The sequence below is a fragment of the Pongo pygmaeus genome, chromosome 14, assembly GCF_028885625.2.
Source record: "Pongo pygmaeus isolate AG05252 chromosome 14, NHGRI_mPonPyg2-v2.0_pri, whole genome shotgun sequence".
NCBI classification, from domain to species: domain Eukaryota; kingdom Metazoa; phylum Chordata; class Mammalia; order Primates; family Hominidae; genus Pongo; species Pongo pygmaeus.
This window is the reverse complement of record NC_072387.2, coordinates 75,040,746-75,063,002: the sequence shown is the minus strand read 5'-3', so window position 1 is coordinate 75,063,002 and position 22,257 is coordinate 75,040,746. Positions and strand designations below refer to the sequence as shown.

General features: G+C 35.1%; 1 long non-coding RNA gene across 1 annotated transcript; it reads right to left on the bottom strand.

The window, feature by feature from the left end:
- Positions 1-8,903: 8,903 nt before the first annotated feature.
- Positions 8,904-21,049, bottom strand: LOC129011255 (uncharacterized). Its single transcript, XR_008493295.2, has 3 exons — positions 20,852-21,049; positions 11,302-11,364; positions 8,904-9,270 (listed from the first exon to the last, which is right to left on the bottom strand). It is a non-coding gene; the product is annotated as an uncharacterized LOC129011255 (long non-coding RNA).
- Positions 21,050-22,257: the final 1,208 nt, after the last annotated feature.

Below are 22,257 nucleotides of genomic sequence, written 5' to 3'. Positions count from 1 at the left end.
CTGTATTATTCTGGGCTGATGTTATTAAGAAGTAAGACCTACTATCCCCATGCTTGCTTACTTCTTAAATAGTGACTTTTGAAGACACACGATAATGGAGACGGTTTGGTAAGAATCTGATTTTTGGAATTGTCTTATAGAAGGTTGCCTAGCGAAAATCAGTATTGGCCGGGCACGATGGCTTATGTCTGTAATCCAGCACTTTGGAAGGCCGAGGCGGGTGGATCGCAAGGTCAGGAGTTCAAAACAAGCCTGGTCAAGATGGTAAAATCCTGTCTCTACTAAAAATACAAAAATTAGCCAGGTGTGGTGGCAGGCGCCTGTAATCCCAGCTAATGGGGAGGCTGAGGCAGAACTGCTTGAACCAAGATGGCAGAGGTTGCAGTGAGCCGAGATTGAACCACTGCACTCCAGCCTGGGCGACAGCGTGAGACAACGTTTCAAAAAAAGAAAAAAGAAAAAAGAAAAAAAGAAAATCAGCATTGAACTGACACATGAGTGAGGAGGAAAATTCCCCTGGCATTTATATATTACAGTAGTCATCCTTATCCTAAGTATCACAATGTCTTCAGTAATTATTACAGTTAGGAGCCATTTAGTTCTAAAATTCTCTCTCTTTTTTGCTAATAAATCTGAAGCTCCAGAAAGTTGATGAGCACAGTAGCAAAATAGCAAGCATAGTTTTTTAAATGTCTGATGTTTTCTGTCTCAGTAGTGTTTAAATTTTCTTGCAATGTCTTCTATTTCTTTTATAAAATAAGTAAGCTTTCTTCCCCAAAGACCGTATGTATGAAGCATTCGACTCACTTTTCTTAACCATGTGTGAATAATACATAAATACTAATACTAAATACTACATAAATACTAGTAACTAAATTAATAGGATAGAATTTTTTTAGTATGTCTCAAGAAAATAAGGAATGTATTATCTTTCCTTCTAGAAAATAAAACAAATCACTGTTATTGTCTATCTAAATGTCATATCCCATACCAGTTGGTGAACCTGAAGTGAGGGAAAAGTATAACCACTCTAATCTATGGAGGGCTATTCTTGCCCAATAAAGCCTGATGTTGAAATAGTTTATTTCATTCCCAGTTATTCAATATATGTGAATGGAAGCTATTTGTTTTGATATACTGGACTAATAATGTTAATATATAAATGGTGCATCTTTTATTCCTAAAATAAAGCTTCATTAATATCACCTTTGGTCATATTGTTTTAGTCTGTTTTGCTTGAGGCTTAGTGTGACAATCCTGCATTGATTTACATAGTGAAGACTACTTTTTGCTGCTGCAGAGGACTAAAACTTCTTGTTTAAACATAGGCTTTTTGCAAGGAATAAGAAAAAAATGAATAGGTAGATTCCATAGACTTCAAATGACTATTGGATATAAAATACGTTCATATGTATGAAGGTTTTGTCTTTGATTAAACAATACATATCAGGTGTTCCCTAATTGTCAGAGATCATCATTAAACTGACAGAGACTAAAAGTTAATGTTCTTAAACTCCTTTAGAATTAGTAATATTTAACAACTAGCTCTCAGAAAGTGAAACCCAACAGAATTACTCATATGTCTTTTATAAAACTTTTCTTATGAGTAAAGCATCTGTATTTAACATTAAATCACGGAAAATTTCAAACTGTGAAAAAATAGAATGAATAATATAAAAAACTCAAATTGCCATTACTTGTTAATAACAATGACCAATTCATGGCCAATCTTGTTTTATCTATATTCTCACTCATTTCTCCTTCTCCTGAACTAATTTGAAGCAAGTCTCACATGTGATGAAAATTTTTTAAATAAATGGCTTAAGTTGAATTATAATTATGGTGGAAAAAAAGACCATCAGACATATGAAAAGTTAAAAGTATCTATATTTATTTAAAAATACATATATTTCAGAATAATATCCAGTTGAATTTGTATACTGTTTCCCTTCCTTAGAATTTTAGTTAATTGGGAATAATTATCAGTTATCAGTTGTCAATCTACTATAACTCTTTATCACTATTAACTTTATCCCAGCTGCATATTAATATCATTAATATCCCAGCTGTGTATTAATATCATATATATAATTAATATATTAGTATTAATATCATTAATATCATTAGTTGTAATATATTACAAGAAAACCTTTGCCCTTCTGGAGGTCCTTCTCATATATATATATATATATATATATATATATATATATATATATATATTTAAAATTCATTTTTTAAAGTGAATTATGCAACTTCTGAAAATAATTTTTAACTGAGCTTTTTTTTTTTTGACATTTTAAAACTGACTCCCTCGGCCAGGTGTGGTGGCTCACACCTATAATACCAGCACTTTGAGGGGGTCGAGGCGGGGCAGATCACTTGAGGTCAGGAGTTCAAGACCAGCCTGGCCAACATGGTGAAACTCTGTTTCTACTAAAAATACAAAAATTAGCTGGGCATGGTGGTGCACATTTGTAGCCCCAGCTACTCTGGAGGCTGAGGCATGAGAATCACTTGAACCTGGGAGGTGGAGGTTGCAGTGAGCCTAGATCATGCCACTGCACTCCAGCCTGGGTGACAGAGTGAGACTCTGTCTCGAAGACAAACACCCCCAAAACTGATAACTCAATATCTGTTAACATAAGAGATATGTACAAACATGACAGAATGAAGAAGTGGTACATTAAAAATGGCTTCACATTCTTAAACACTTCTTCCAATAAAAAGTGGGGTCTGTGGCCTCTACTTTTGAATCTATTGAGGGCTCCATGACTAATTAACCAAAAAGAATACAGAGAATGTAACACCATTTCCGGACTGATTCCACATGGTATTGGCATCTTCTACTTTCTGTCTCTTAGAATACCAACTGTTGCAACTCAGTCACTATCTTGTGAGGAAGTTCAAGCAGCCTCATGAAGGGGCCGATGTGAAGGGGAACCCAATCCCTGTACTAGCCCCAGCAAAGATTCCAGCTGTGCTGACTGCACCAAATTACCTACAATGTGAATGAATTATCTCCTTAAATCCAAGTAGAGACACTACATCCCAAAATGAGTAAAGCAGACGTGAATGCTCTTGAACTGAAGATTCAGAAGCAAAATAATTGACTTCTATTGTCTTAAGCCACTAAGTTTTGTTTGTTTATTTGAAGCCACTAAGTTAAGTATTACATAATCTTAGAGGAATAAATCTCCTTATAATTTACTTAAGATTATAGATATTTTTTAGTGCAGAACTATCTCTGAAGTTCACTCTTTATTCTCAATTACCATGGTCAGTAGAACATAAAAGTGCTTGTTGAATGATCTATATCTTCCTTGAGTCTTTCACTATTAAAAATACCTTATTCTTTTTCCTGTATAGCCTATATTTCTCTTGCTTTAGTGTTTAACAAAAGTCATAATATGTGGCTGTTATATTTTCAAACTCATATAATATGGTGTCAAGCTCTCCTCTACACAGAATATACAATATTTGAAAATAAAAATCATGTTTTTCATCTCTTGAAGGATAATATTTGTCACATAATCAATGTTTATTCTTGAATGAATGAATGATTTAAGCACTGCCTTTCTTAAGGCTCTTATTTGGTGAGTCTATAAAGCTTTCTTCCTACCTAAATACAGCTAACTATCATAACTTTATGAACTCTAATCTGTCCTTTTCAAATGCAATCACTTACAAGTAGATTATAATGAAAATGATTCATTTTTGTACAAATGATATATATTGAAATAAAAACTAGTAGGGCACCTGTAGGACAGAGCTCCCTTTCCTGAGGAAAATAATACAAATCAATCCTATATTTCAGTGTTTTCTAAGAAAAACTATAAGAGCAGGTGAGTTCAGGAGAGACATAACTTCCAATTTTTATCTCCCTAGTTGCTTCCACATAACTACCAGTAGCTAGGAGCTAATAGCCTGAAATAAAAAAATAGTATATATGGTAGGATCCAGACAGAACATCTGAGACAACTTCATTATTTTAACAGAAAATTTTATATGTATATACACATATATATAAAATTGGAGAAGTGAAAAGAAAAAGAAGAAAGAGAGACAGCGAGAGAACACACAGATAGTAACTACAGGACTCAGCTACCACCACTAGGGTGGGAAGTATTTGGAATTATTAAACCTTGACAAATTGCAGTAGGGGCCTGTGGAATTCAGGGCTGGATCTCTGATAAAAAGTCTCAGCTTGTTCTTCTGAGGAGAAATATGGAGACTTATTCTAAAAATATAGAAGAAACTCAAATCGGAACCAACTGCCACTGTAGGAACGAACTGCCACTGTCAGGGTAAAGAAATGTTGCTGGTTTTCACAGAAAATAGATTGTTTTTTTCTTTCTCTTCTAACATTTAGGTTTCCTTCAAGTGCTCTTTCCTGAGTCTAAAGGAGCATGAATAAAGGAGCTAGAGAAGTAGAAATGTGTTTTACAGCACCCCAGCCCTAGCCTCACCTCATGCAGCAGAGTAGAGAAGGGATGTTTCGAAGCTGAGGGAAAAGAGCTTAAAAAACAAGCCCAATGAGTTAGCAATAAAAATCACGATATCATTTTGTCCTCTTTACATTTTCATTTATCAGGGTCTCATTCTACATTTCTAGTCATTTAATGCACCTCCTTCGGAAGAAGGATTCTCATACAGGAAGGGAGTTGAATATTATTTTCCCATAAACAAAGAAAGAAGTCTGAATTACAGATTTAATGAGTAATTATTCAGTTATTCTATCTAGATTTGGCAAAATTCAATAAGCTTGGAGTAAATTAATAAGAAATTTGGATGCAGAAATGCAGAAGAAACCACCTTTGCAAAAATTATAACAGAAAATTATTACATGAAAGAGATCTCACCCCACCAACTCCATCTGGCTTCTAACCTCCAAGGTGTCCTTATCCATTCCTGGGCATAGATCAAACTAACTTTGGGAGGAAACTAGTTTATAGTTTAATTCTGAAACAAGAACAATAACAGCCATTTCCCGAAACAATCCTTTTTCTTGTCCGGGAACTAGGCTGCCTTTTCAGGACTAAGAAATTAGACACAAAATTAGAAATTATGGTTTAGGAGTAACTGCTATAAAATTTGCAACGAATTTTTGAGATATTTTGCAGACTGCATTCTGATGCACCAGCAGATGCCACCCCAATTGATAAACTGGCTCATCTGGTCTTGTGGCTCCCATCCAGGAACTGACTAACTGCAAAAGAGAGCTTCAATTCCTTGTGATTTTATCTCTGACTCAATAATCACCACTCCCCACTTTCTGTCCCCCTGCCACCCAAATTATCCTTAAGAACCCTGATCCTCAAATTTTGGGAAGATTGATTTGAGGTACAACTCCATCTCCCATGTGGTGTGGCCGGTCTCTCATCGCTTAAACTATTTCTTTACTGCAATGTTGTGGTCTTTATTTGTGCAGCAGACAGGAGGAAACTATTGGGTGGTTACAAAGGCAGAATTATAGTTTTACGTGTATATGTTTTGTCTCGGATGAACTTGTGGCTAGAGTTTCCCCAAAAGCAGTGGTAGGGGAGTTCCCACAAGAGAGTGACCCAAATTGTCCTGAAATGGGGTCAATTTGGATTGCAAAGAAAAACACACTGGACACCAGGGTAATCAGTCAAAGCATTTATTAAGGGAACCTACTTATAGAGTGCTGCAGCATCTCCTTGGGCAGAAAACAAGAAAAAGAGATGCTCAACCTAGGGCATGTCTGCAACAAGGGTGTCAGGATAGGGAGTTTATATGAGAGTTTAAGGAATTTGGCTCAGGGCTGGGGCTAGTTTCTTTCAGTGTTTTGGGAAACCACCTAAACACCTTCCTCAGTGCCCAGGAATGTTCAAGGCACTCTTTGTTTCTAGGTCAGGACAAGAGAAAAAGCCAGGGGACCTGGGAGATCCTACAACACGTGTGCTTATTTGCACTAGCTTACAATTACAGGTGGAGAAGCAATGCATAAAAAAGACAAAGGTAAACAGTGAAATACATAAATAAAACCATGATCAGTTAGGAATAAGAAGCAGATACAAGAAAGAAAAATTTAGATTAACAGATAAGTTAAAAGGAAAACAAGAAACCCAGCGCAGAATTGATTTGTAATCTAAGTGCAAAGCATATCCTTAGCCTAATGTAAATATATTTTAAAAAGTGAGAGGGTCCGGAAAAAGGATAATCACTCTAACTTCTTCAGGATATGTTTGGTACTCTACTTCTATTTCTCTGTTCCCAGAGGCTCACTCAACTGTTTGTACTTAGATTGTTGTAGCTTTGCATTCCTTCAATTTGGGCATGTATAAGTAAGGGCATGTCTTCAGCATTTTTGCTTTACAGCAAAAATCACATTACTGGTTTAGTGAAAGTTGTGTTTATTTACTTACAGAATTTTACTCAGTGTAAGAATGCAGTAGATTTGTAAATCCATTAGGTATTAGGATGTTATTAAAAAATGAGAAAGGCTAGAACTGAGTATAGTGTAATTTCTGCAAATATGTGCCACAAATGAATAGTCCACTCTCCTACTCATCTGTCTATCTATCTATCTATCTATCTATCTATCTATCTCTATCTCCTCTATCTTCCTACCTATAGCCATCTTTATACTTATATCAATTAAGTTCATGTACAATAACTCTTCATTTCCTTTGAGGACTTTTCTGTAATTATAGTGAACTATCATAAATTCAGAAAATAATTATTTGTATTTCCTAATTAAATTTTCTAGGAAATTGACCATGTGGTACAGCATAGTCCTTAGATGCTGCTTATTCTGGTCTGGATAGTGGCTCAGGGAATAAGGGTTTGACTGGCAGGTAGTGCTAAAGCAACCTAGGTTTAAAGCAGCACATAATCTGCTTTGTAACATAACTCACTGTTTCCATTACCATCCATAGTTTAGTTTGTCATTTGAAAAAATTGTTGCTATCCTTACTAATGTTTTTCTTAGTGTATGTTAATACCTTTCCTTATCTTAATTTTCCCACCTATAAATATTAAAATAATAATAAATCTGTCCCTCAATTATTTTTCTGGGTCATACATACTTTGGAGTCTAGTGTGCACCCCAAACGTGTAAAACAAGTACAGTATCCCTTCTCTACTATAATTTTAGTCTATAAATCAATTGTTGTGGTTTGAGTACGTCCATTTCAAAATTCAGGTATTGTCAATGTGATTGCATTAAGAAGTGAGCTGTTGAGCGGTAATTAGACCAGGAGGGCTTCTCCCTCGTGAATGTGTTGAAGGCCCTTATTAGAGAGGCTACAGGCCACATTCAGTTAGCTTACCATTCTGCCTTCCTTGGAAGCAGATAGCAGCCCTTAACAGACAACAGAACCTACCGGCACCTTGATCTTGGACTTTTCAGGCTTCACTCTATGAAAAATACATTTCTGCTCTTTATGAATTACCCAGTCTCGGGTGTTCTATTACAGTGGCAAAAACAGACTCAGACAGCACCCAAATAGTGTTTATGTTCTTTTGTGTTCAATTATCTTGGTACTTTGACAAGAGAGAGTAATTATTGTATCAGAAAAGTAGCCTTTTTCAACTTCAATATTTAGCCGATAGAAGTCCCCAACTTTATACAGCAGGTACTCAAATAACATTATTACATTCAATGTCATTTTGTTATAACATTGATGAGGAAATAATTAATTCCTGGCTGAGGCTACTGTCTGAATAGAGTGTGCATATTCTCCCCATGTCTACCTGGGTTTTTCCAGGTACTGCAGTTTCCTCTTACATCCCAAGGTATACACATTGGGTGAATTTGTGTGTCTAGATTGTCCCATCTGAGTGCCTGTAGGTGTACATGTGAGTGCACCCCAAGATGAGTCAGTATCTGGTCCAGAGCTGGTGCCTGCCATGTACCCCAAGCTGCCTAGATGGGCTTAGGTGACCCTCAACCCTGAACTGGAGTAATTGGGTAACTAATTATTATACTTGTTTTTATTAATCTTTCTTAAATATATGTGTACCTTACATTTGTTTCAATGTTTAATATTAAAAGTGTTTTGGGTCATTTTTAGGGTTTGATGATATTTTTGTGACCCAAATATGACATGAGAACTTAACTCTGATATATACCAATTGGCTTATGGTAAAATAGATTTTATTATAGTTTCCAAGAACCTATCAACAATGTTAAGTGAGGAATTACTGTATTTATAATTTTAATTTGGGGAAATTCATTGTGTTAAATAATGAAACATCATTCATAAATTTAGGCCAATTTTGCCTATTAGTTTGGTATTTACAAAAAAGTATATAAAAGTATATATATAATGCACAAAATACTCCACTGCTTATCTTATTTGCATTTGAAATATTAAGATATTTCAGAAATATGAAACTCCAAAACATTAGTTACTCCAATGAGGGAGATGAGAAAGAACCCTGAACAGGCTTTTTTTTTTTTTTTTTTGCTTTCAAGTTTATTTTTTAAATGAAAACGCAAATAAACATTTGAAACACACAAAAAAATAAGAGACAGAAAAAAGAAAATGAGGCAATGGAGAAAAAAAAGGAAAGGAAAGAAAAAAATGGAAACACAAAAAAAGAAGACAGTGGAAGAAAGAAGAGGGAGAATAGGTAGGGAAGGAAGAAAATTATGAGGGATTATAATAAAAATTATATTTAAATAGTGTCTAAGTTTATATGTGCCTCACTATTAAATACAAACTCTAGAGAGTCATAGGAAACCCACTGGCTTAGAGGTAGATGTACTTCTTTTTTTATTACCGAATCTTCTAATTTTCTTAATCAGCATGTAATTTTTTGTGCATAAAGCCATTCTGGTATTTTAAAGAGCTTTATATAAGTATTTCTATTTTTTCCAGATTCTAAAATTTTACAAAAGCCTAGATTTTGCCACTTTTAAAACACTCAACACATTGTAAATTAATGCACCATTTTCTTGTTAAAATCAGCCTTGCATAAAATGATCTGTAGCTGAACAGGAGCAATAGGAAAGGTGTGAACTACTTCAAGGAAGTGCTAACTTCAGAGCCCAAATGAGAACATTTAAATGCTAAAATTTTTAGCAAGAGCAAACAGATGTTTCTGCAAAATATCTTCTTTTTTTTTTCCTGTTTTCCAAACTCTTTTTTCTCCATAAATTTACTTTTTCATTCTTCATACTTGGACTTTTCTGCCACTTTGCCAATTTTCAGTGCCCATTCATCCTTGAAATGTTTCATTTTAGCTTCTCCATCTCTTTTCCTCTGCAGTAATTGCAATGTAAGCTGGATGTATGGTCCTGCTCTAAAAAATGAATTCAGTATTAGTGACATGTACCAGGCTGATGGCACTGCAAACTGAAGGCCATTGTTTTAATCACAGCAACTCACGCATCAAACAACACATATCACAGTCGCCTGAACAACTATTCTCAATTCTCAATGATTAACCGTTTGGCATAAAACATAGTGTTAATTTTTAAAATGACTGCATGTTATAGGTATATGCTTGACAATACATATTGTATTGATGATGACAATCAAATAGTCATTAGACAATATTGAATTTGAATGGCTCACAAAGGCAGAAGTCTACCTATTAATTGTAAATTCCAATTAAATTTGTGATTGCACAGATATTAACTCTCAAAAAGAGCACAAACACATGTGTCAAAGACAACTTAGATGATTCTAATATCATCATTAGCAAATTTATATACTCCATAGCAAACATAAAGTTCTACTAATGTATCTCTTTAAATATAAATGGAAATAAAATTATCCTTTCTCATCCATAAGTGATTATTTGTATTGACAATTTGCCAACTCCAGGATAGTTTTGCTACTGTCTAAAATATCACCTCATCCCCACAAACATCAACTGATGGTGGTTTCATGAACTTAATAGAACAAAAATGGGCCTAAGTCTCAGGATGCCTGGATTTAAGTAAGACACATCTTCTAAGTGAACTAAGTGTATGAACTTGTACAAATTTCTAAAATTTTCTGGGCGTTACTTCAGCCAACTGTAAAAGAGTGGTAAATAATCACAAAGATGCCATGCTCTCCTAATATTCTCTGACTAAAATGTCCATGGGCTTTTGTATCTGTAGCAAAATCCCTATGGATAATTAGAGAAATCTTGATAGTCTGTCTCAATATATCTTTAAAAGAATATGACCCTTTGTGAGTAGTTAGAATGAGGAACTTTCTCCGTTGTCATTTGATATAGCCCTGAACTGAGTTTCTTTCTAAATTATGATCACATCATAAAACTTCACCCCACCATTAGAGCTTACTTTTACTTTAATGTGTTTTGCATATCAAGATTCTCCTTAGAAAGTAAATTACCTTAGGACACATACTTTATGTCCGCCATTAGCGAATATAGGAATGCAGATTGGTTTATAATCAAAACTTTCAAGATGGAACATAGTATATACATACGGCTAGAGCCTTGCCTTTAAGGAACGGAAGGGGATCAAAGAAGGAAAGAACAATTCCTAGCTGCTAACTCAAGTGTTTGGTGGACTAAATAGATCACATTTATCAAGGATTAATGTGGTTATGAGATAACTTGAATTTTAATTATGTGAGGTAAACAATGACTGAAGGGAGATTTAATCTGAAGGGAAAAAATAGTAGAGAATGGAGCTTGATATCATTAAGTATTAGAATAACTATCATGAGATTGAGGGATCAATATCTAAGGATTATAATCGATACAAATGGGTTGAAATTACAGGAGCGAATTACAATGAAATGTTGGCATAAACTTCTTTATAGTTATTTGAAGACAGAATAGTGTTTATAAAGATAGCAGTGTCTTCATTCTTAGAAATTTTATATAAAGTTTGAAAAGTCGTCAGAATTTTTTGCAGACAAGATGCTTGCCTGAAATGAGCATTTGGATTAATATTCCATAAAAATAGTTTTTAACCGGGATCAAACTAATCATAACCCTTATTGGAGTATGATATGGTAAATATAATTTAACATACTTTTACCTTTAATTTATAGTATTTTTTGCTAAACCATATCTCATAAATGAATTCCCAGCTTACCTATATGAAATATTGACTTTACCTTTATAGAAAGTTAAATTTAGTACAACCTTTGTCAGGAAAGCAATGTTCCTATTATAAATAAATATGAACTCCACTTGAATTATAGAAATTAATTATTTTAACAAACATGAGGGTGTACTATCATTGTTATTTTACAGATGAGAAAATATAGCATCAGAATTGAAATAACTTATCCAAGACTACAAATTTAGAAAACAGTTGCGGCCCAGTCTTTTATAACTTCAGAATCTTTGTCTGAAAATTCTTACCAGTTCTTTCCTTATGATGTCAAATATGCATAGTGTTTCTTGAGCAAACTTTCAAGCAAAGATCTTTAAAAATAGAAGAGACAACAAGCTATCTAAAAGATTCAGTTACTTTTTTATATAAAAACACTGGGGTGGATAAATTATCCCTGAAATTTCTTTCTGCCTTTATGATGGTGAGATAAACTGAAAAAAAAATTAAATACAATGAAGAAATTTGCACACTGTTATTAGATGAAAAGGTTCTTGCAGGAACTTGTTATAGAAGTCTGTGAAAAGCAGAATTGATTTTTATCAGACTGATATTGCTCAGAGGAAATAGTCACTGCTTAACGCAGAAGAATGAGCTAAATTGCCTCTAAGCTGCCTTCATCTATATGAATATAGAAGCCAAATTTTAACTACTTTTCCTGGAAAAGATACATATGATGAACATTAAAATAAAATACACATGGTCTTTTCAGAAATTTAACAATTTTCTTCAAGCCAGCAACTCTGCCAATTTGCTAAGAAACAAGAATTTTAAGAAATGTTAAGTTCTAAATACATGGCTATGAGAAAAAGTCTAGCATTACCATACATATCTCAAGATGGTTTTGGATTGAGTATTTTAATTTTTTGAAATAGCCAACAGCTTGTTGGGAGATAACCTAAATTAAGAGTTGCTGCCATGAGAATAACTGCATTTTCCCACTCATTGACATTGTCTAACATTAAATCTGCATTCATTATGGACCAGTGAGATATGCATTTTTAGTTACTTTATTCTGATTATAGAAAAATAGTAGAAACTATTAAATGTAGACAGAAAAATTATACCTTCAATGGAATGAAGCACTAATAAATCATAGAGGAACAGTGTAGGCCTAGTCTTATCCACTTTTCAAATTCTTTGTTCTTTTACTAGTAGCTCTTTCATATAAACCTTATGCTGTAATCACATTCAATAGAGTTTGGGGGACTATTGGATTAACTCAAGCTGTCTTTTCCAAAAAGTAAAACATAAAAATGCTGTGTCCATGGTCTTTAATAATTATGTGGTCAGATTCCACAAGTGAGGCCACTGAATTTCTCTTTCAATTTTCTATGGTTTTCCTTTACATTATTGGAGAAAGTTTATATTGGCTTATAAATATGATTTACAGGCACTGCAAAGCTCTTCAGTTTATTAAGGCTTTATGGTAAAATGCTCATGACTGACACTGGAAACCCATCACGTTGCTTCCTTCTGCTACCTGAGTTCATGGAGATGTTCTGAGAGCATGGCATATACTTTCTGAACATTCCTAAGTGAAAGCTGCCTAAGCACCCTGAAGAAATACTTCCAAAATATTATTTTTGTGTGCTCTTCTTTCCTCCATTACTTTGTTTTGCATCTTAGAAATAGAACCAGTAAGTTGAAGCAGGAGAAAAAAATTGGAGATAACAGTTTATAACACTCCTCTTTAAACTACATAATGGGAATATTTAATATTTCCAGAATTCCTTAAAGTTAGAAAAAATTTAACTGGACAATCATATTATTGAAAAATCAGATAACTTCTTCCATCCTGCTTTAGTCACATTCAATAATAACTGAATAACTTCTTTTTCAAAATCTACAGTTTGAGCTGAGATATTAATTCATTTAGGAGGTCAAGGCTGCAGTGAGCCATGATCATGCCACTGCACTCCAATCTGGTCAACAGAGCAAGACCCTGTCTCAAAAAAATGAATAAAATATAAAAATAAATAAATAAATATAAACAACATTTTAATATATAATACATATTTGAATGTATCTTAGTGTTTTTCTTAGAATAAATGTCAAATGATAATGCACAGTCTATAAATACATGACTGATTGATTGCAGATAATGATAGTAATATCTTGATGGAGAAGAAATCAGATTTTCTTTAAGCTTAACATTTAAAAAACACAATTGTCCACCTAAAATTTAGAGAAAATAGAAACACTAGCTAAATGTATACCATTAGAAGCTAAAGTCACTCTTTGGCTACTTAAAACAATGCCATAGATTCCAATAGCTGGACACATGTCAACAGAGACAAGAACAGTTGATAATAGATGAGTCTCTCTATCCAGTTGTTTAGCATGTTGGATGAGAGCCACTTCATTGTAGGATAACATCTTTTGTTTATGTCATTCCTTCCTTCCTTTCTCCCTCAGTACCTTTCTCCCTTCCTTCTTTCCTTCCTTCCTTTTCTTCTTCATTGATGATAGCTATTTTATTACTAGGCCTTATACTAAGAAGCAAGATACAGTGGCAAATGCAATAGCTGTGACTCTGTTCTTCACAGAATTGAGTCTAAAGTGGGAGGCAGACAGCTATCAAATTTGCATACAAAAAATCTACAATTTTCTACATTGTAAATTATATAATATTATGGTAAGTACAACGGAGCCAATGGCCAAATATTTTGAAATAGATTAATAGTAATAGCAAATACAGTAACAGCATTAGATAGGGTAAAGAAGGCTTCTCTAAGAAAGTAGCACTTAAATTGATACTTGAATAATGATGAATAGACATCCACAAAAAAGAGTGTGGGTATGGGGGAGAATGATTCACACAAGAGAACAGCATAAACAAACAGAATCAAATCCTCCAATATGTGAAAGATGAGCAGTGTGGATAGATGGTTGTGAGTAAGTAGAAGAGTGAATTGGCTTGAAGTTGCAGAAATAGGCATAGGCCATATCAGGCAAGTCTTGCAATCTAAATTAAAGCATTTGAATTCTGGTCTATGTGCAATGAAGAACAACTGAAATGCTAGGAAAAGGAGTTATAAGATCTATTTTATATTCATTTTAAATATCAATAAGTTTTGTACGGAAAGTGAGCAAGAATGAAAGGGAGAGACTAATTAGTGGCCTATTCAACTCATCCAGGTCGGTATAGGTGGCCAGGACTAGTAAAGCAGAGAGGTAGGAAACTGTGAAGAATGCAAGATCCATTTTAGAGGCACTTTGGCAGGATTAGTGATAAATGATATGGGTGTTTTTTTAAGAAGAAAGAGTAGATTCTTCAGTATGTAGCTTGGGTAACTCAGCAAAACCATTCACTGAAATGAGGATGCCTGGTTGGGAGAGAGGCAAGTTGAGCAGAGGAAATTAAAAATTTGTTGTTGAGCATGTCAAATTTTAATATAGTTTTTTTGTTTGTTGGATTGTCTATACATTAAAAGGGAGACTTACATTGATGATATGCATTTAATTGGAATATAGTCTTGGGAAGGAAGTGTTACTCTGTTAGCTTTCTTGGGCTGCCATAATAAATTACTATAAACTGGGGGACTCTAAAGAAACAGAAATTTATTCCCTCCCATCTTTGGAGTCTATATGTCCAAATTCAAGGAATTGGCAAGGCCTTGCTTCTTCTGAAGCCTCAAGTAGAGAATCCTTGCTTCTTTCTGCCAGCTTCTGGTAGCACTAGATGTCCCTTGGTTTGTGGCAGCGTAACTACAATTTATTTCTCCATTCTTACATGGTCTGTGTGTTTCTGTGTCTTCATGTGACATTCTTCTCTATGTGTGTGTGTCTCTTTCCTTTTCTTGTGAGGACAGCACTAATATTGGATTAAAAGCCCACGTTACTCCAGTATGACCCCATCTTAACTATTAACATCGGCAGTGACACTACAGTGATGTTTCACTTAGTGATAGGGATACATTCTTAGAAATGCATTATTAGGTGATTTTTGTCATTGTATGAACATGTTAAGTTCAGTATACAGTAACAGCATTAGATAGGGTAGTTAAAGAAGGCTTCTCTAAGAAAGCAGCACTCAAATTGATACTTGAATAATGATGACGAGACATCCATGAAAAATAATGATTGTGGGTATGGGGAAGAATGATTCATGCAAGAGAACAGCATAAACAAACAGAATCAAATACTCCAATATGTGAAAGATGAGCAGTGTGGATAGATGGTAGTAAGTAAGTAGAAGAGTGAATTGGCTCTTCTACAGTATAGTAGACTATAACGTCTATGTAGAGTATACTTACATAGATGGTATAGTCTACTGCACACCTAGGCTGTATGGTATAGCCTATTGCTCCCAGGCTACAAACTTGTACAGCATGTTATTGTGCTGAATTCTGTAAGCAATTGTAACACAATGGTATTTGTGTCTCTAAACATAGGAAACATACAGTACAGTAAAAACATGGTATTATAATCTTAATGGACCACTGTTCTATATGAGATCTGCCATTAACCAAAATGTTGTTATGTGGTATACGATTTTATTTTCAAATAAGGCCACATTCTGAGGTACTGAGAGTCAGGGCTTCAACATACTTTTCTGTGAGACACAATTCAACTCATAATGGAACCACCTATCAAGAGAGCACAGAGAGAAAAGAAACAAAGCTTGGAAATGCACATATGTGGAATTTCAATATGTAGATTTCTTTTGGTGGAAACACTGATAAAGGTTGTGGAGTATTAGCTAGAAGGAAGTCAGCCTGTATTTCCACCACTTTAAAATAAGAGAATGATTTAAGGTAGGAATGGTAAAGAGCTTCAAGTCTATTGCAAGGAGTAAGAGGAAGGCAGAAACAGTCCTCAGCAAGAAATGTAACTCAACATTATTCAATAAAGCAAGAAAATGTGAAGTATCTTAAAAAGATTAACAAAAAATTATTATTAAAAATATTGTTATGTAATTTAGGTGTTGGTGTGCTCTGGACACTCAATAATGAATAACAGCCAATTTCTAAGATTAAAGGGATCCTCTCTGGCTAATTAGCCCTCTGTTTTCTATGTGTATGTTGGAATGGGGAAAGCCTCCATCCAGCTCACTCTGGAATGAAATAAATTTGAACTTTGATTTTACATTATGAACAAAAATAAATTCTATCATCCCTGGTGACATAAATGTAGAAAATAAAGCAAATAAAAATGTGAAAATATAATATAAAAGCTTAACTTTATAATCTAGAGATTGAGGATTTTAAAAAATACTGAAATGTTGAAAATTATATCAGAAAATATAGAAATATTTGAATATGTAAAAAGTATCCAAAATACGGCAAGAGATGTAAACAGCATCGAGTCAAAAAATTTGCCTTAGTATTTCTAATGCTAAAACTTACAATACATACGAAGTTCTACTAAACTAATTTTACAATAATAAAAAATGAAAGGCTTAGAGCAGGAGTGGTATAAGGCGGAGAAAACAAGACAAATATGTATATTTTAAAAGTAATATCACATTATTTTATTTAAGTAAAAGCATGTGTATAGTATATATGTATATATATCTGCAGAAAGAGAAGCAGACAATTATAGTCTATGAATAGTACTTAATTTAGGGCGATAAGAACGTAACAAGTTTACTTTCTTTAACATATTAATATATGCAAGTTAAAAATAAAGCAGAGAAAAGCAATACATGTTTTGTTGTGAAAAACTGAGCAGATCCAGCTTTTCCAGGTATTTTGTGGGGTGTTCAGTTCACTCTATCTTGTACTAGTTTTTTTTTTAATCTGCTAAACATTCATGACCTTCTCTGAGCTAGAGTTTAAAAATGAAAACTATAGTTGCTCTTATGGGACTTGTATTCTAATGGATAAAATAGATCTGAAAACAAACGCATTATTTTCTACTGTAATAAGCACCATAGGCCAGGTGCGGTGGCTCACGCCTATAATCCCAGCACTTTGGGAGGCCTAGGCGGGCGGATCACCTAAGGTCAGGAGCTCCAGACCATCCTGACTAACATGGTGAAAACCCGTCTCTACTAAAAATACAGAAAATTAGCCGGGCGTGGTGGCGGGCGCCTGTAGTCCCAGCAACTCGGGAGGCTGAGGCAGGAGAATGGCGTGAACCCGGGAGGCGGGGCTTGCAGTGAGCCGAGTTCATACCACTGCACTTCAGCCTGGGTGACAGAGGGAAATGCCGTCTCAAATAAAAATAAAAAAATTTTTTAAAAAACCACACCATAATGTGAATCAAGAACTTTACAGATAAAGATTTTTTTATAACTCTCTTTTCTATCTTTTGTCAACTCACACATATTTTGGCCCTAGACAAATTTTATTTCTAAATTGCAAATCTTGTGTTAAAGTTAATGAAACGGAAATGTACAGGATATATTTAAAGGTTGGATTAATAAATGAAAGCAGTAATAAAAATTAACTTTCATAAACATGCAAATAAAACATGGAGATCACAAAAAGGTATGTATTTTAATTAAGATATGCATTTTTAACAGTATTAAAAATGTAACTCCATGTTTCTCATGATAGTGCATAAATATGGTTCAATTTAGTAATGATAAGATGTAACTCATTATAAGACAGGTCAATGCAATGTTCTATTGAACCCAAGTTACAGTGTATGTCATTTATGTGCCTTGTTTGGGAGAGCAATAGCACAAATTAGTTCCATAAGCAAATTGGGTAATTTCTCTAGCTCTCCAAAACTACCAAATGAAGAACAATATTCTACAGCATTGCTTTCTCTGTATTATATGCAATGAAATAAGCAGAAAATTAATAAAAAACCGTGACAAATATGGTTTCACATTTATTCAGTATAGTTCTAAAATACTCCACAAGAAGATCTATAGAACTGAGGAAGTGGAAAATATTCTCCCATCACGTTCTTGCACTCTCTACATAAAGCTGTTTTGAAGGAGGAATTGCTCAGTAAATAGTTTATACAGAAGCAGTTTAACCAGTTTCCTAGGGACCATAGTTGCTTAGGAAACTCAGATATACTATGGCACAGAGGCTGTGACTAGACACCTGCTGGTGTACACAGCTTCATGCTGCCATTTTTACCCATTTCTTCTCTCTCTCCTGGCTGTGCTCTCATATGGCAGAAGTGCAAAGTTGGGAAACCAGTGCAGTTCTTGGCTCTGGGTGGCGGAAATAAAATTGCTCATCGGTTTACTATAAAGACCACCTTTGGTAGATAAATTTGTTTTTGAGAGCAGATTAGGCAACATGTTTTCTACCCTGCAAACACTTTCCATTGATCATTGGGATAATCTCTGAGGATTTACCATAATTATATTCTTTGGAAGCCCTGGCACATTAAGAAATGGTAATTGAATTTCATGAGAGCCATTTTCAAATCTCTGCTCATTTGAGAAAATAAAATCAAGGGCATAGGTATATAAGGTATACGATAAACCTCAGGCTAGTCAACTAAAAAAGAATCATGTGTTTCCTTTGCAATATATAATCCATAAATATAAAATATATGTCAGGGTACCCCTTTGAGATATTTCAGCCAACAAATAATTCTGGTGTTAAATAACTTTTTATTTTTATATAAAATAAAATTTACTTAAGCATCAAGTTTTATATGTTTTTATCTTTCTATCTATATAAATAAATGGGCTTTATAATGGCTTTTGTAGATTGGCACCTCATTTTCAGTTGATATCCTTTTAAAATGTGAAATGATGATGGTAATGTGGGAACGTGTGCTGGAAACGTGACTTGTGGTCTCTGACACCAGGCTGCCACATTTAGCAGCTGTTCAGTAGACATGAGGAACTAAGCAACAGAACACAAGCCATTGGACTGGGGACCCCTAGATGACACAGCATTATAAAAAGAGACAAAAAAATAAACTTTTCAATTAACCAAGGGCAATCCCTCGGGTCTGAGGCTCAGCATTATCTATGGCTTCTGCATTCTGTCTGTGAAGCTTTCAGAGACAGGCAATCACAACTTTGTCTGCCAAATGTTCTATGGTAGCAGATTATAGTAAAATTAGTGATATTTTAGCAGTCAACAATCTCAGATATTGAGAGAGTAGAAAAGAGAGAAAGAGTGGCCTAAAAACTGAGTTCACATTATTATAGAGTTTAAGTGGAGTTTAAATAGTTTTACTTAATGTTTACATTTCCAATTAATTTTGTGTGCTTTGAAAGTTAGTGGAATCCTGAGACCCTATTGTTACCACACTACTTGCTTAGGATCTCATCAAACTTCTGATTTGCGTCTTCTTTTTATGTCAAGGTTTCCCTGCACATAAAACACTCATGGGCATTTCCATCTTTCTAAGAAAAGAAAAAAGCAAAGGTCTTACAGTGGCCTACATGCCCCTCGGCAATCTGGCCTCTCTTTCCCACCTCCCCTTTGCACCCTGCCCTGGCCTCAGCACTCTTTCCTTGTGTGCTCTGCATGTTCCTGCCTCAGATCCTTTGCCTTTTTATTCTTTTTGTCTTGAAAACTTATCCCCAAATAGTTGATGGTTCACTTCCTCAGTTCCTTCAGGATGCTGTTGAAATGTCATCTTCTTAAGAATGCCTTTTTTTATTCCCTTGTCTAGATGCCAGTCCTCAGCCCTTTTTGTCCCTTTTATCTCCCTTTACCTTTCTAATCATTTTCTTCTTAGCATGCATCACTACATGACATACACGCTTATTATTTTGTTCAATTTACCAAACAGAATATAAGTTGCAAGAAGTCAGAGGCTCTTTATTTTATTCACTGCTGTACTCTAAACATCCAGAAAACTTCCTGGAACCTAGCAGATGATCAAAATATTAGTGGTTTGGATGAATGAAGAGATCTGTACAAGTAACAAGCAGGATATTGTTCATAATCCTCTGGAGTTACCTTAGATAACCTACTTACTTTCTCAGATTTTCTTGCTGTCTCTTTTCATGAAAGAGAGCAGAGAACCGACTTCAAAGTATTCCTCAATAACAGATATTCATCTTTCAAGTGACCCCCCCCCATTGTATTAAAAAGGACAGTTTATCAATCCTTCTTGAGTACTTTAAAATTAAACATACGCAACTCTTTGTCTTATTAATTGACATTGAGGCCGTAAGGGAAAAAAGTGCTGAAAATAACCAAAGCATGCTAATGTATGCGTAATAGTCTATGCTATGGGACACGGTCTGCTTTGGTTGTTTGCTACTTTTAAAAATCAGGTGTTAGAAATAAATATATTACTGCTGTAATGATTTAAACAATACTAAATATGAGGTGGGGGGCCGAGGATAAAATTTCTTGTCTTAGCTTGAATTTCCTCAAACATAGACTTGAGGTGAGGCATTGTGTGCAAATAGTTTGAGAACCGATACCAGGGTGCAGGAGGGAAGAACTAGGGAGAGTGAGGCACGGAGGAGGGAAACAACAATACCAACGTGCATTTTTGAGTTTATTGTTATGGGCAACAGATGCTTCTAGGAAGCATATACGATGCTTTTCAAGATTGTCCAATCCAATAATTTATCCATTAGCTTTCACTTCAATTGATCAAACATTGCTTCTTCAGAGTGTTTATTCCCGTCTTTTTGAGTTGCACTTTCTGTGGGCCCTTCCTACTTTGTCCTTGGCAGAAATCATGGGGGAGGGATGGAGGATGGACAGCTGGGATATTAGTAATAAAGGGATGAAAAGCACACCCTGAACTCAATCCATATGCACCCTGCATTAAATCTTCTCAGTTACTTAGTCTTCACGGTCTCTACAAATGATGTAATATGCAGTGGTCAGCGAAATAAGCTACAGAAGCTACAATCATATTTACTCCAACTAGCCCCCAGGTTGTTAGTGATATTTTTCCTCTCACATTTCCACCACCAATTCTAGATATGCCAGCCCTTCAAGCAGCATTTCATCTGGTCTTCGTTGCTTGCCTGATGGAGTGACCCAGACCTTCATCTCTGAGAAGTCCAAGCCCTTGAGATCCTTAACCCTAACTTCAATTGCTCCAGTTGTTTTTTCCCCATTATGCTAGGCATGGAAGACCACCAGAGACCCAAGAGGATGTTCCGATGTCAACACATACTCCCTGCCACCATTATGTAATAGAGAACCCTGTTCTACTGTGTTCCCTACTACAAATGTTCTCACCTCTCACGCCTCAGAAACCAAGACATCTAATCCATCAGAACCTAAGATTTCAGAAGAAGGAAGCATAAATTCCTCACAGGTGACTGGCAGTGGTGGTGAAAAAGGCCAGTCTTCTTTCATCAATGAACTTGTATGTTCTACCATTCGATTCAAATTTCATATTTCAAGAAATCATTTCAATGCATACACTGTATTCTTGCAGACAACACTGCAACCCTGAGGAGTGTTTTGTTGGACATGGTACCATAGTTGCGTCTTTAATAAGACGTCCCATTTTACCATTAGCCTGGTAATTCTGGATAATATGACATGGAATAGAATCAGTGGATCTCATAATCATGTTCTTATTGTCACCCTGTCTTTTATATAAAATGGATCTTTTAAACTGAAATGTTGTCACATGTTATAAATCTTAGATGTTGGTGTTATCAGTAAAACTATGGGCAGGGAAGGAAAATCAGTAATAAATTAAGAGCTAATTATGTTTTGGATGAAATGCTCCTCTCCAGGATACAAGGACTGGAAATAATTATCTTCTCATGAGCAACTGAATTAGTCTCCTTGGAGCCATTAGCACCATTTCAGGGGCTCATCATTGATATCTGTTTTGTAAACTTTAGACTTTCAAACATGAGTGGAAGGTAGATCTTGTTTTTCGAAAAGAAGCTTAAACCACTGGATCCATGCATAGCTTTTCTTTCTACAGCCACACTTATTGTATTCATGGCTTCTTCCACAAACACTGGTAGTCAAGAGCATAAGATGGCTGATGCTCACTTAATGGGCCATCCTGTCTATATGGTGTTTTGTGTGTGTGTTTTTTTTTTTAGATGAACTCTTGCTCTTGTTCCCCAGGATGGAGTGCAATGGCACGATCTCAGCTCACTGCAACCTCCGCCTCCCAAGTTCAAGTGATTCTCCTGCCTCAGCCTCCTGAGTAGCTGGGATTACAGGTGCTTGCCACCACATCTGGCTAATTTTTGTATTTTTAGTAGAGACGGGGTTTCACCATGTTGGCCAGGCTGGTCTCGAACTCCTGACCTCAGGTGATCTGCCCACCTCATCCTCCCAAAGTGCTGTGATTACAGGTGTGAGCCACTGCGCCCTGCCAGTCTATATAGT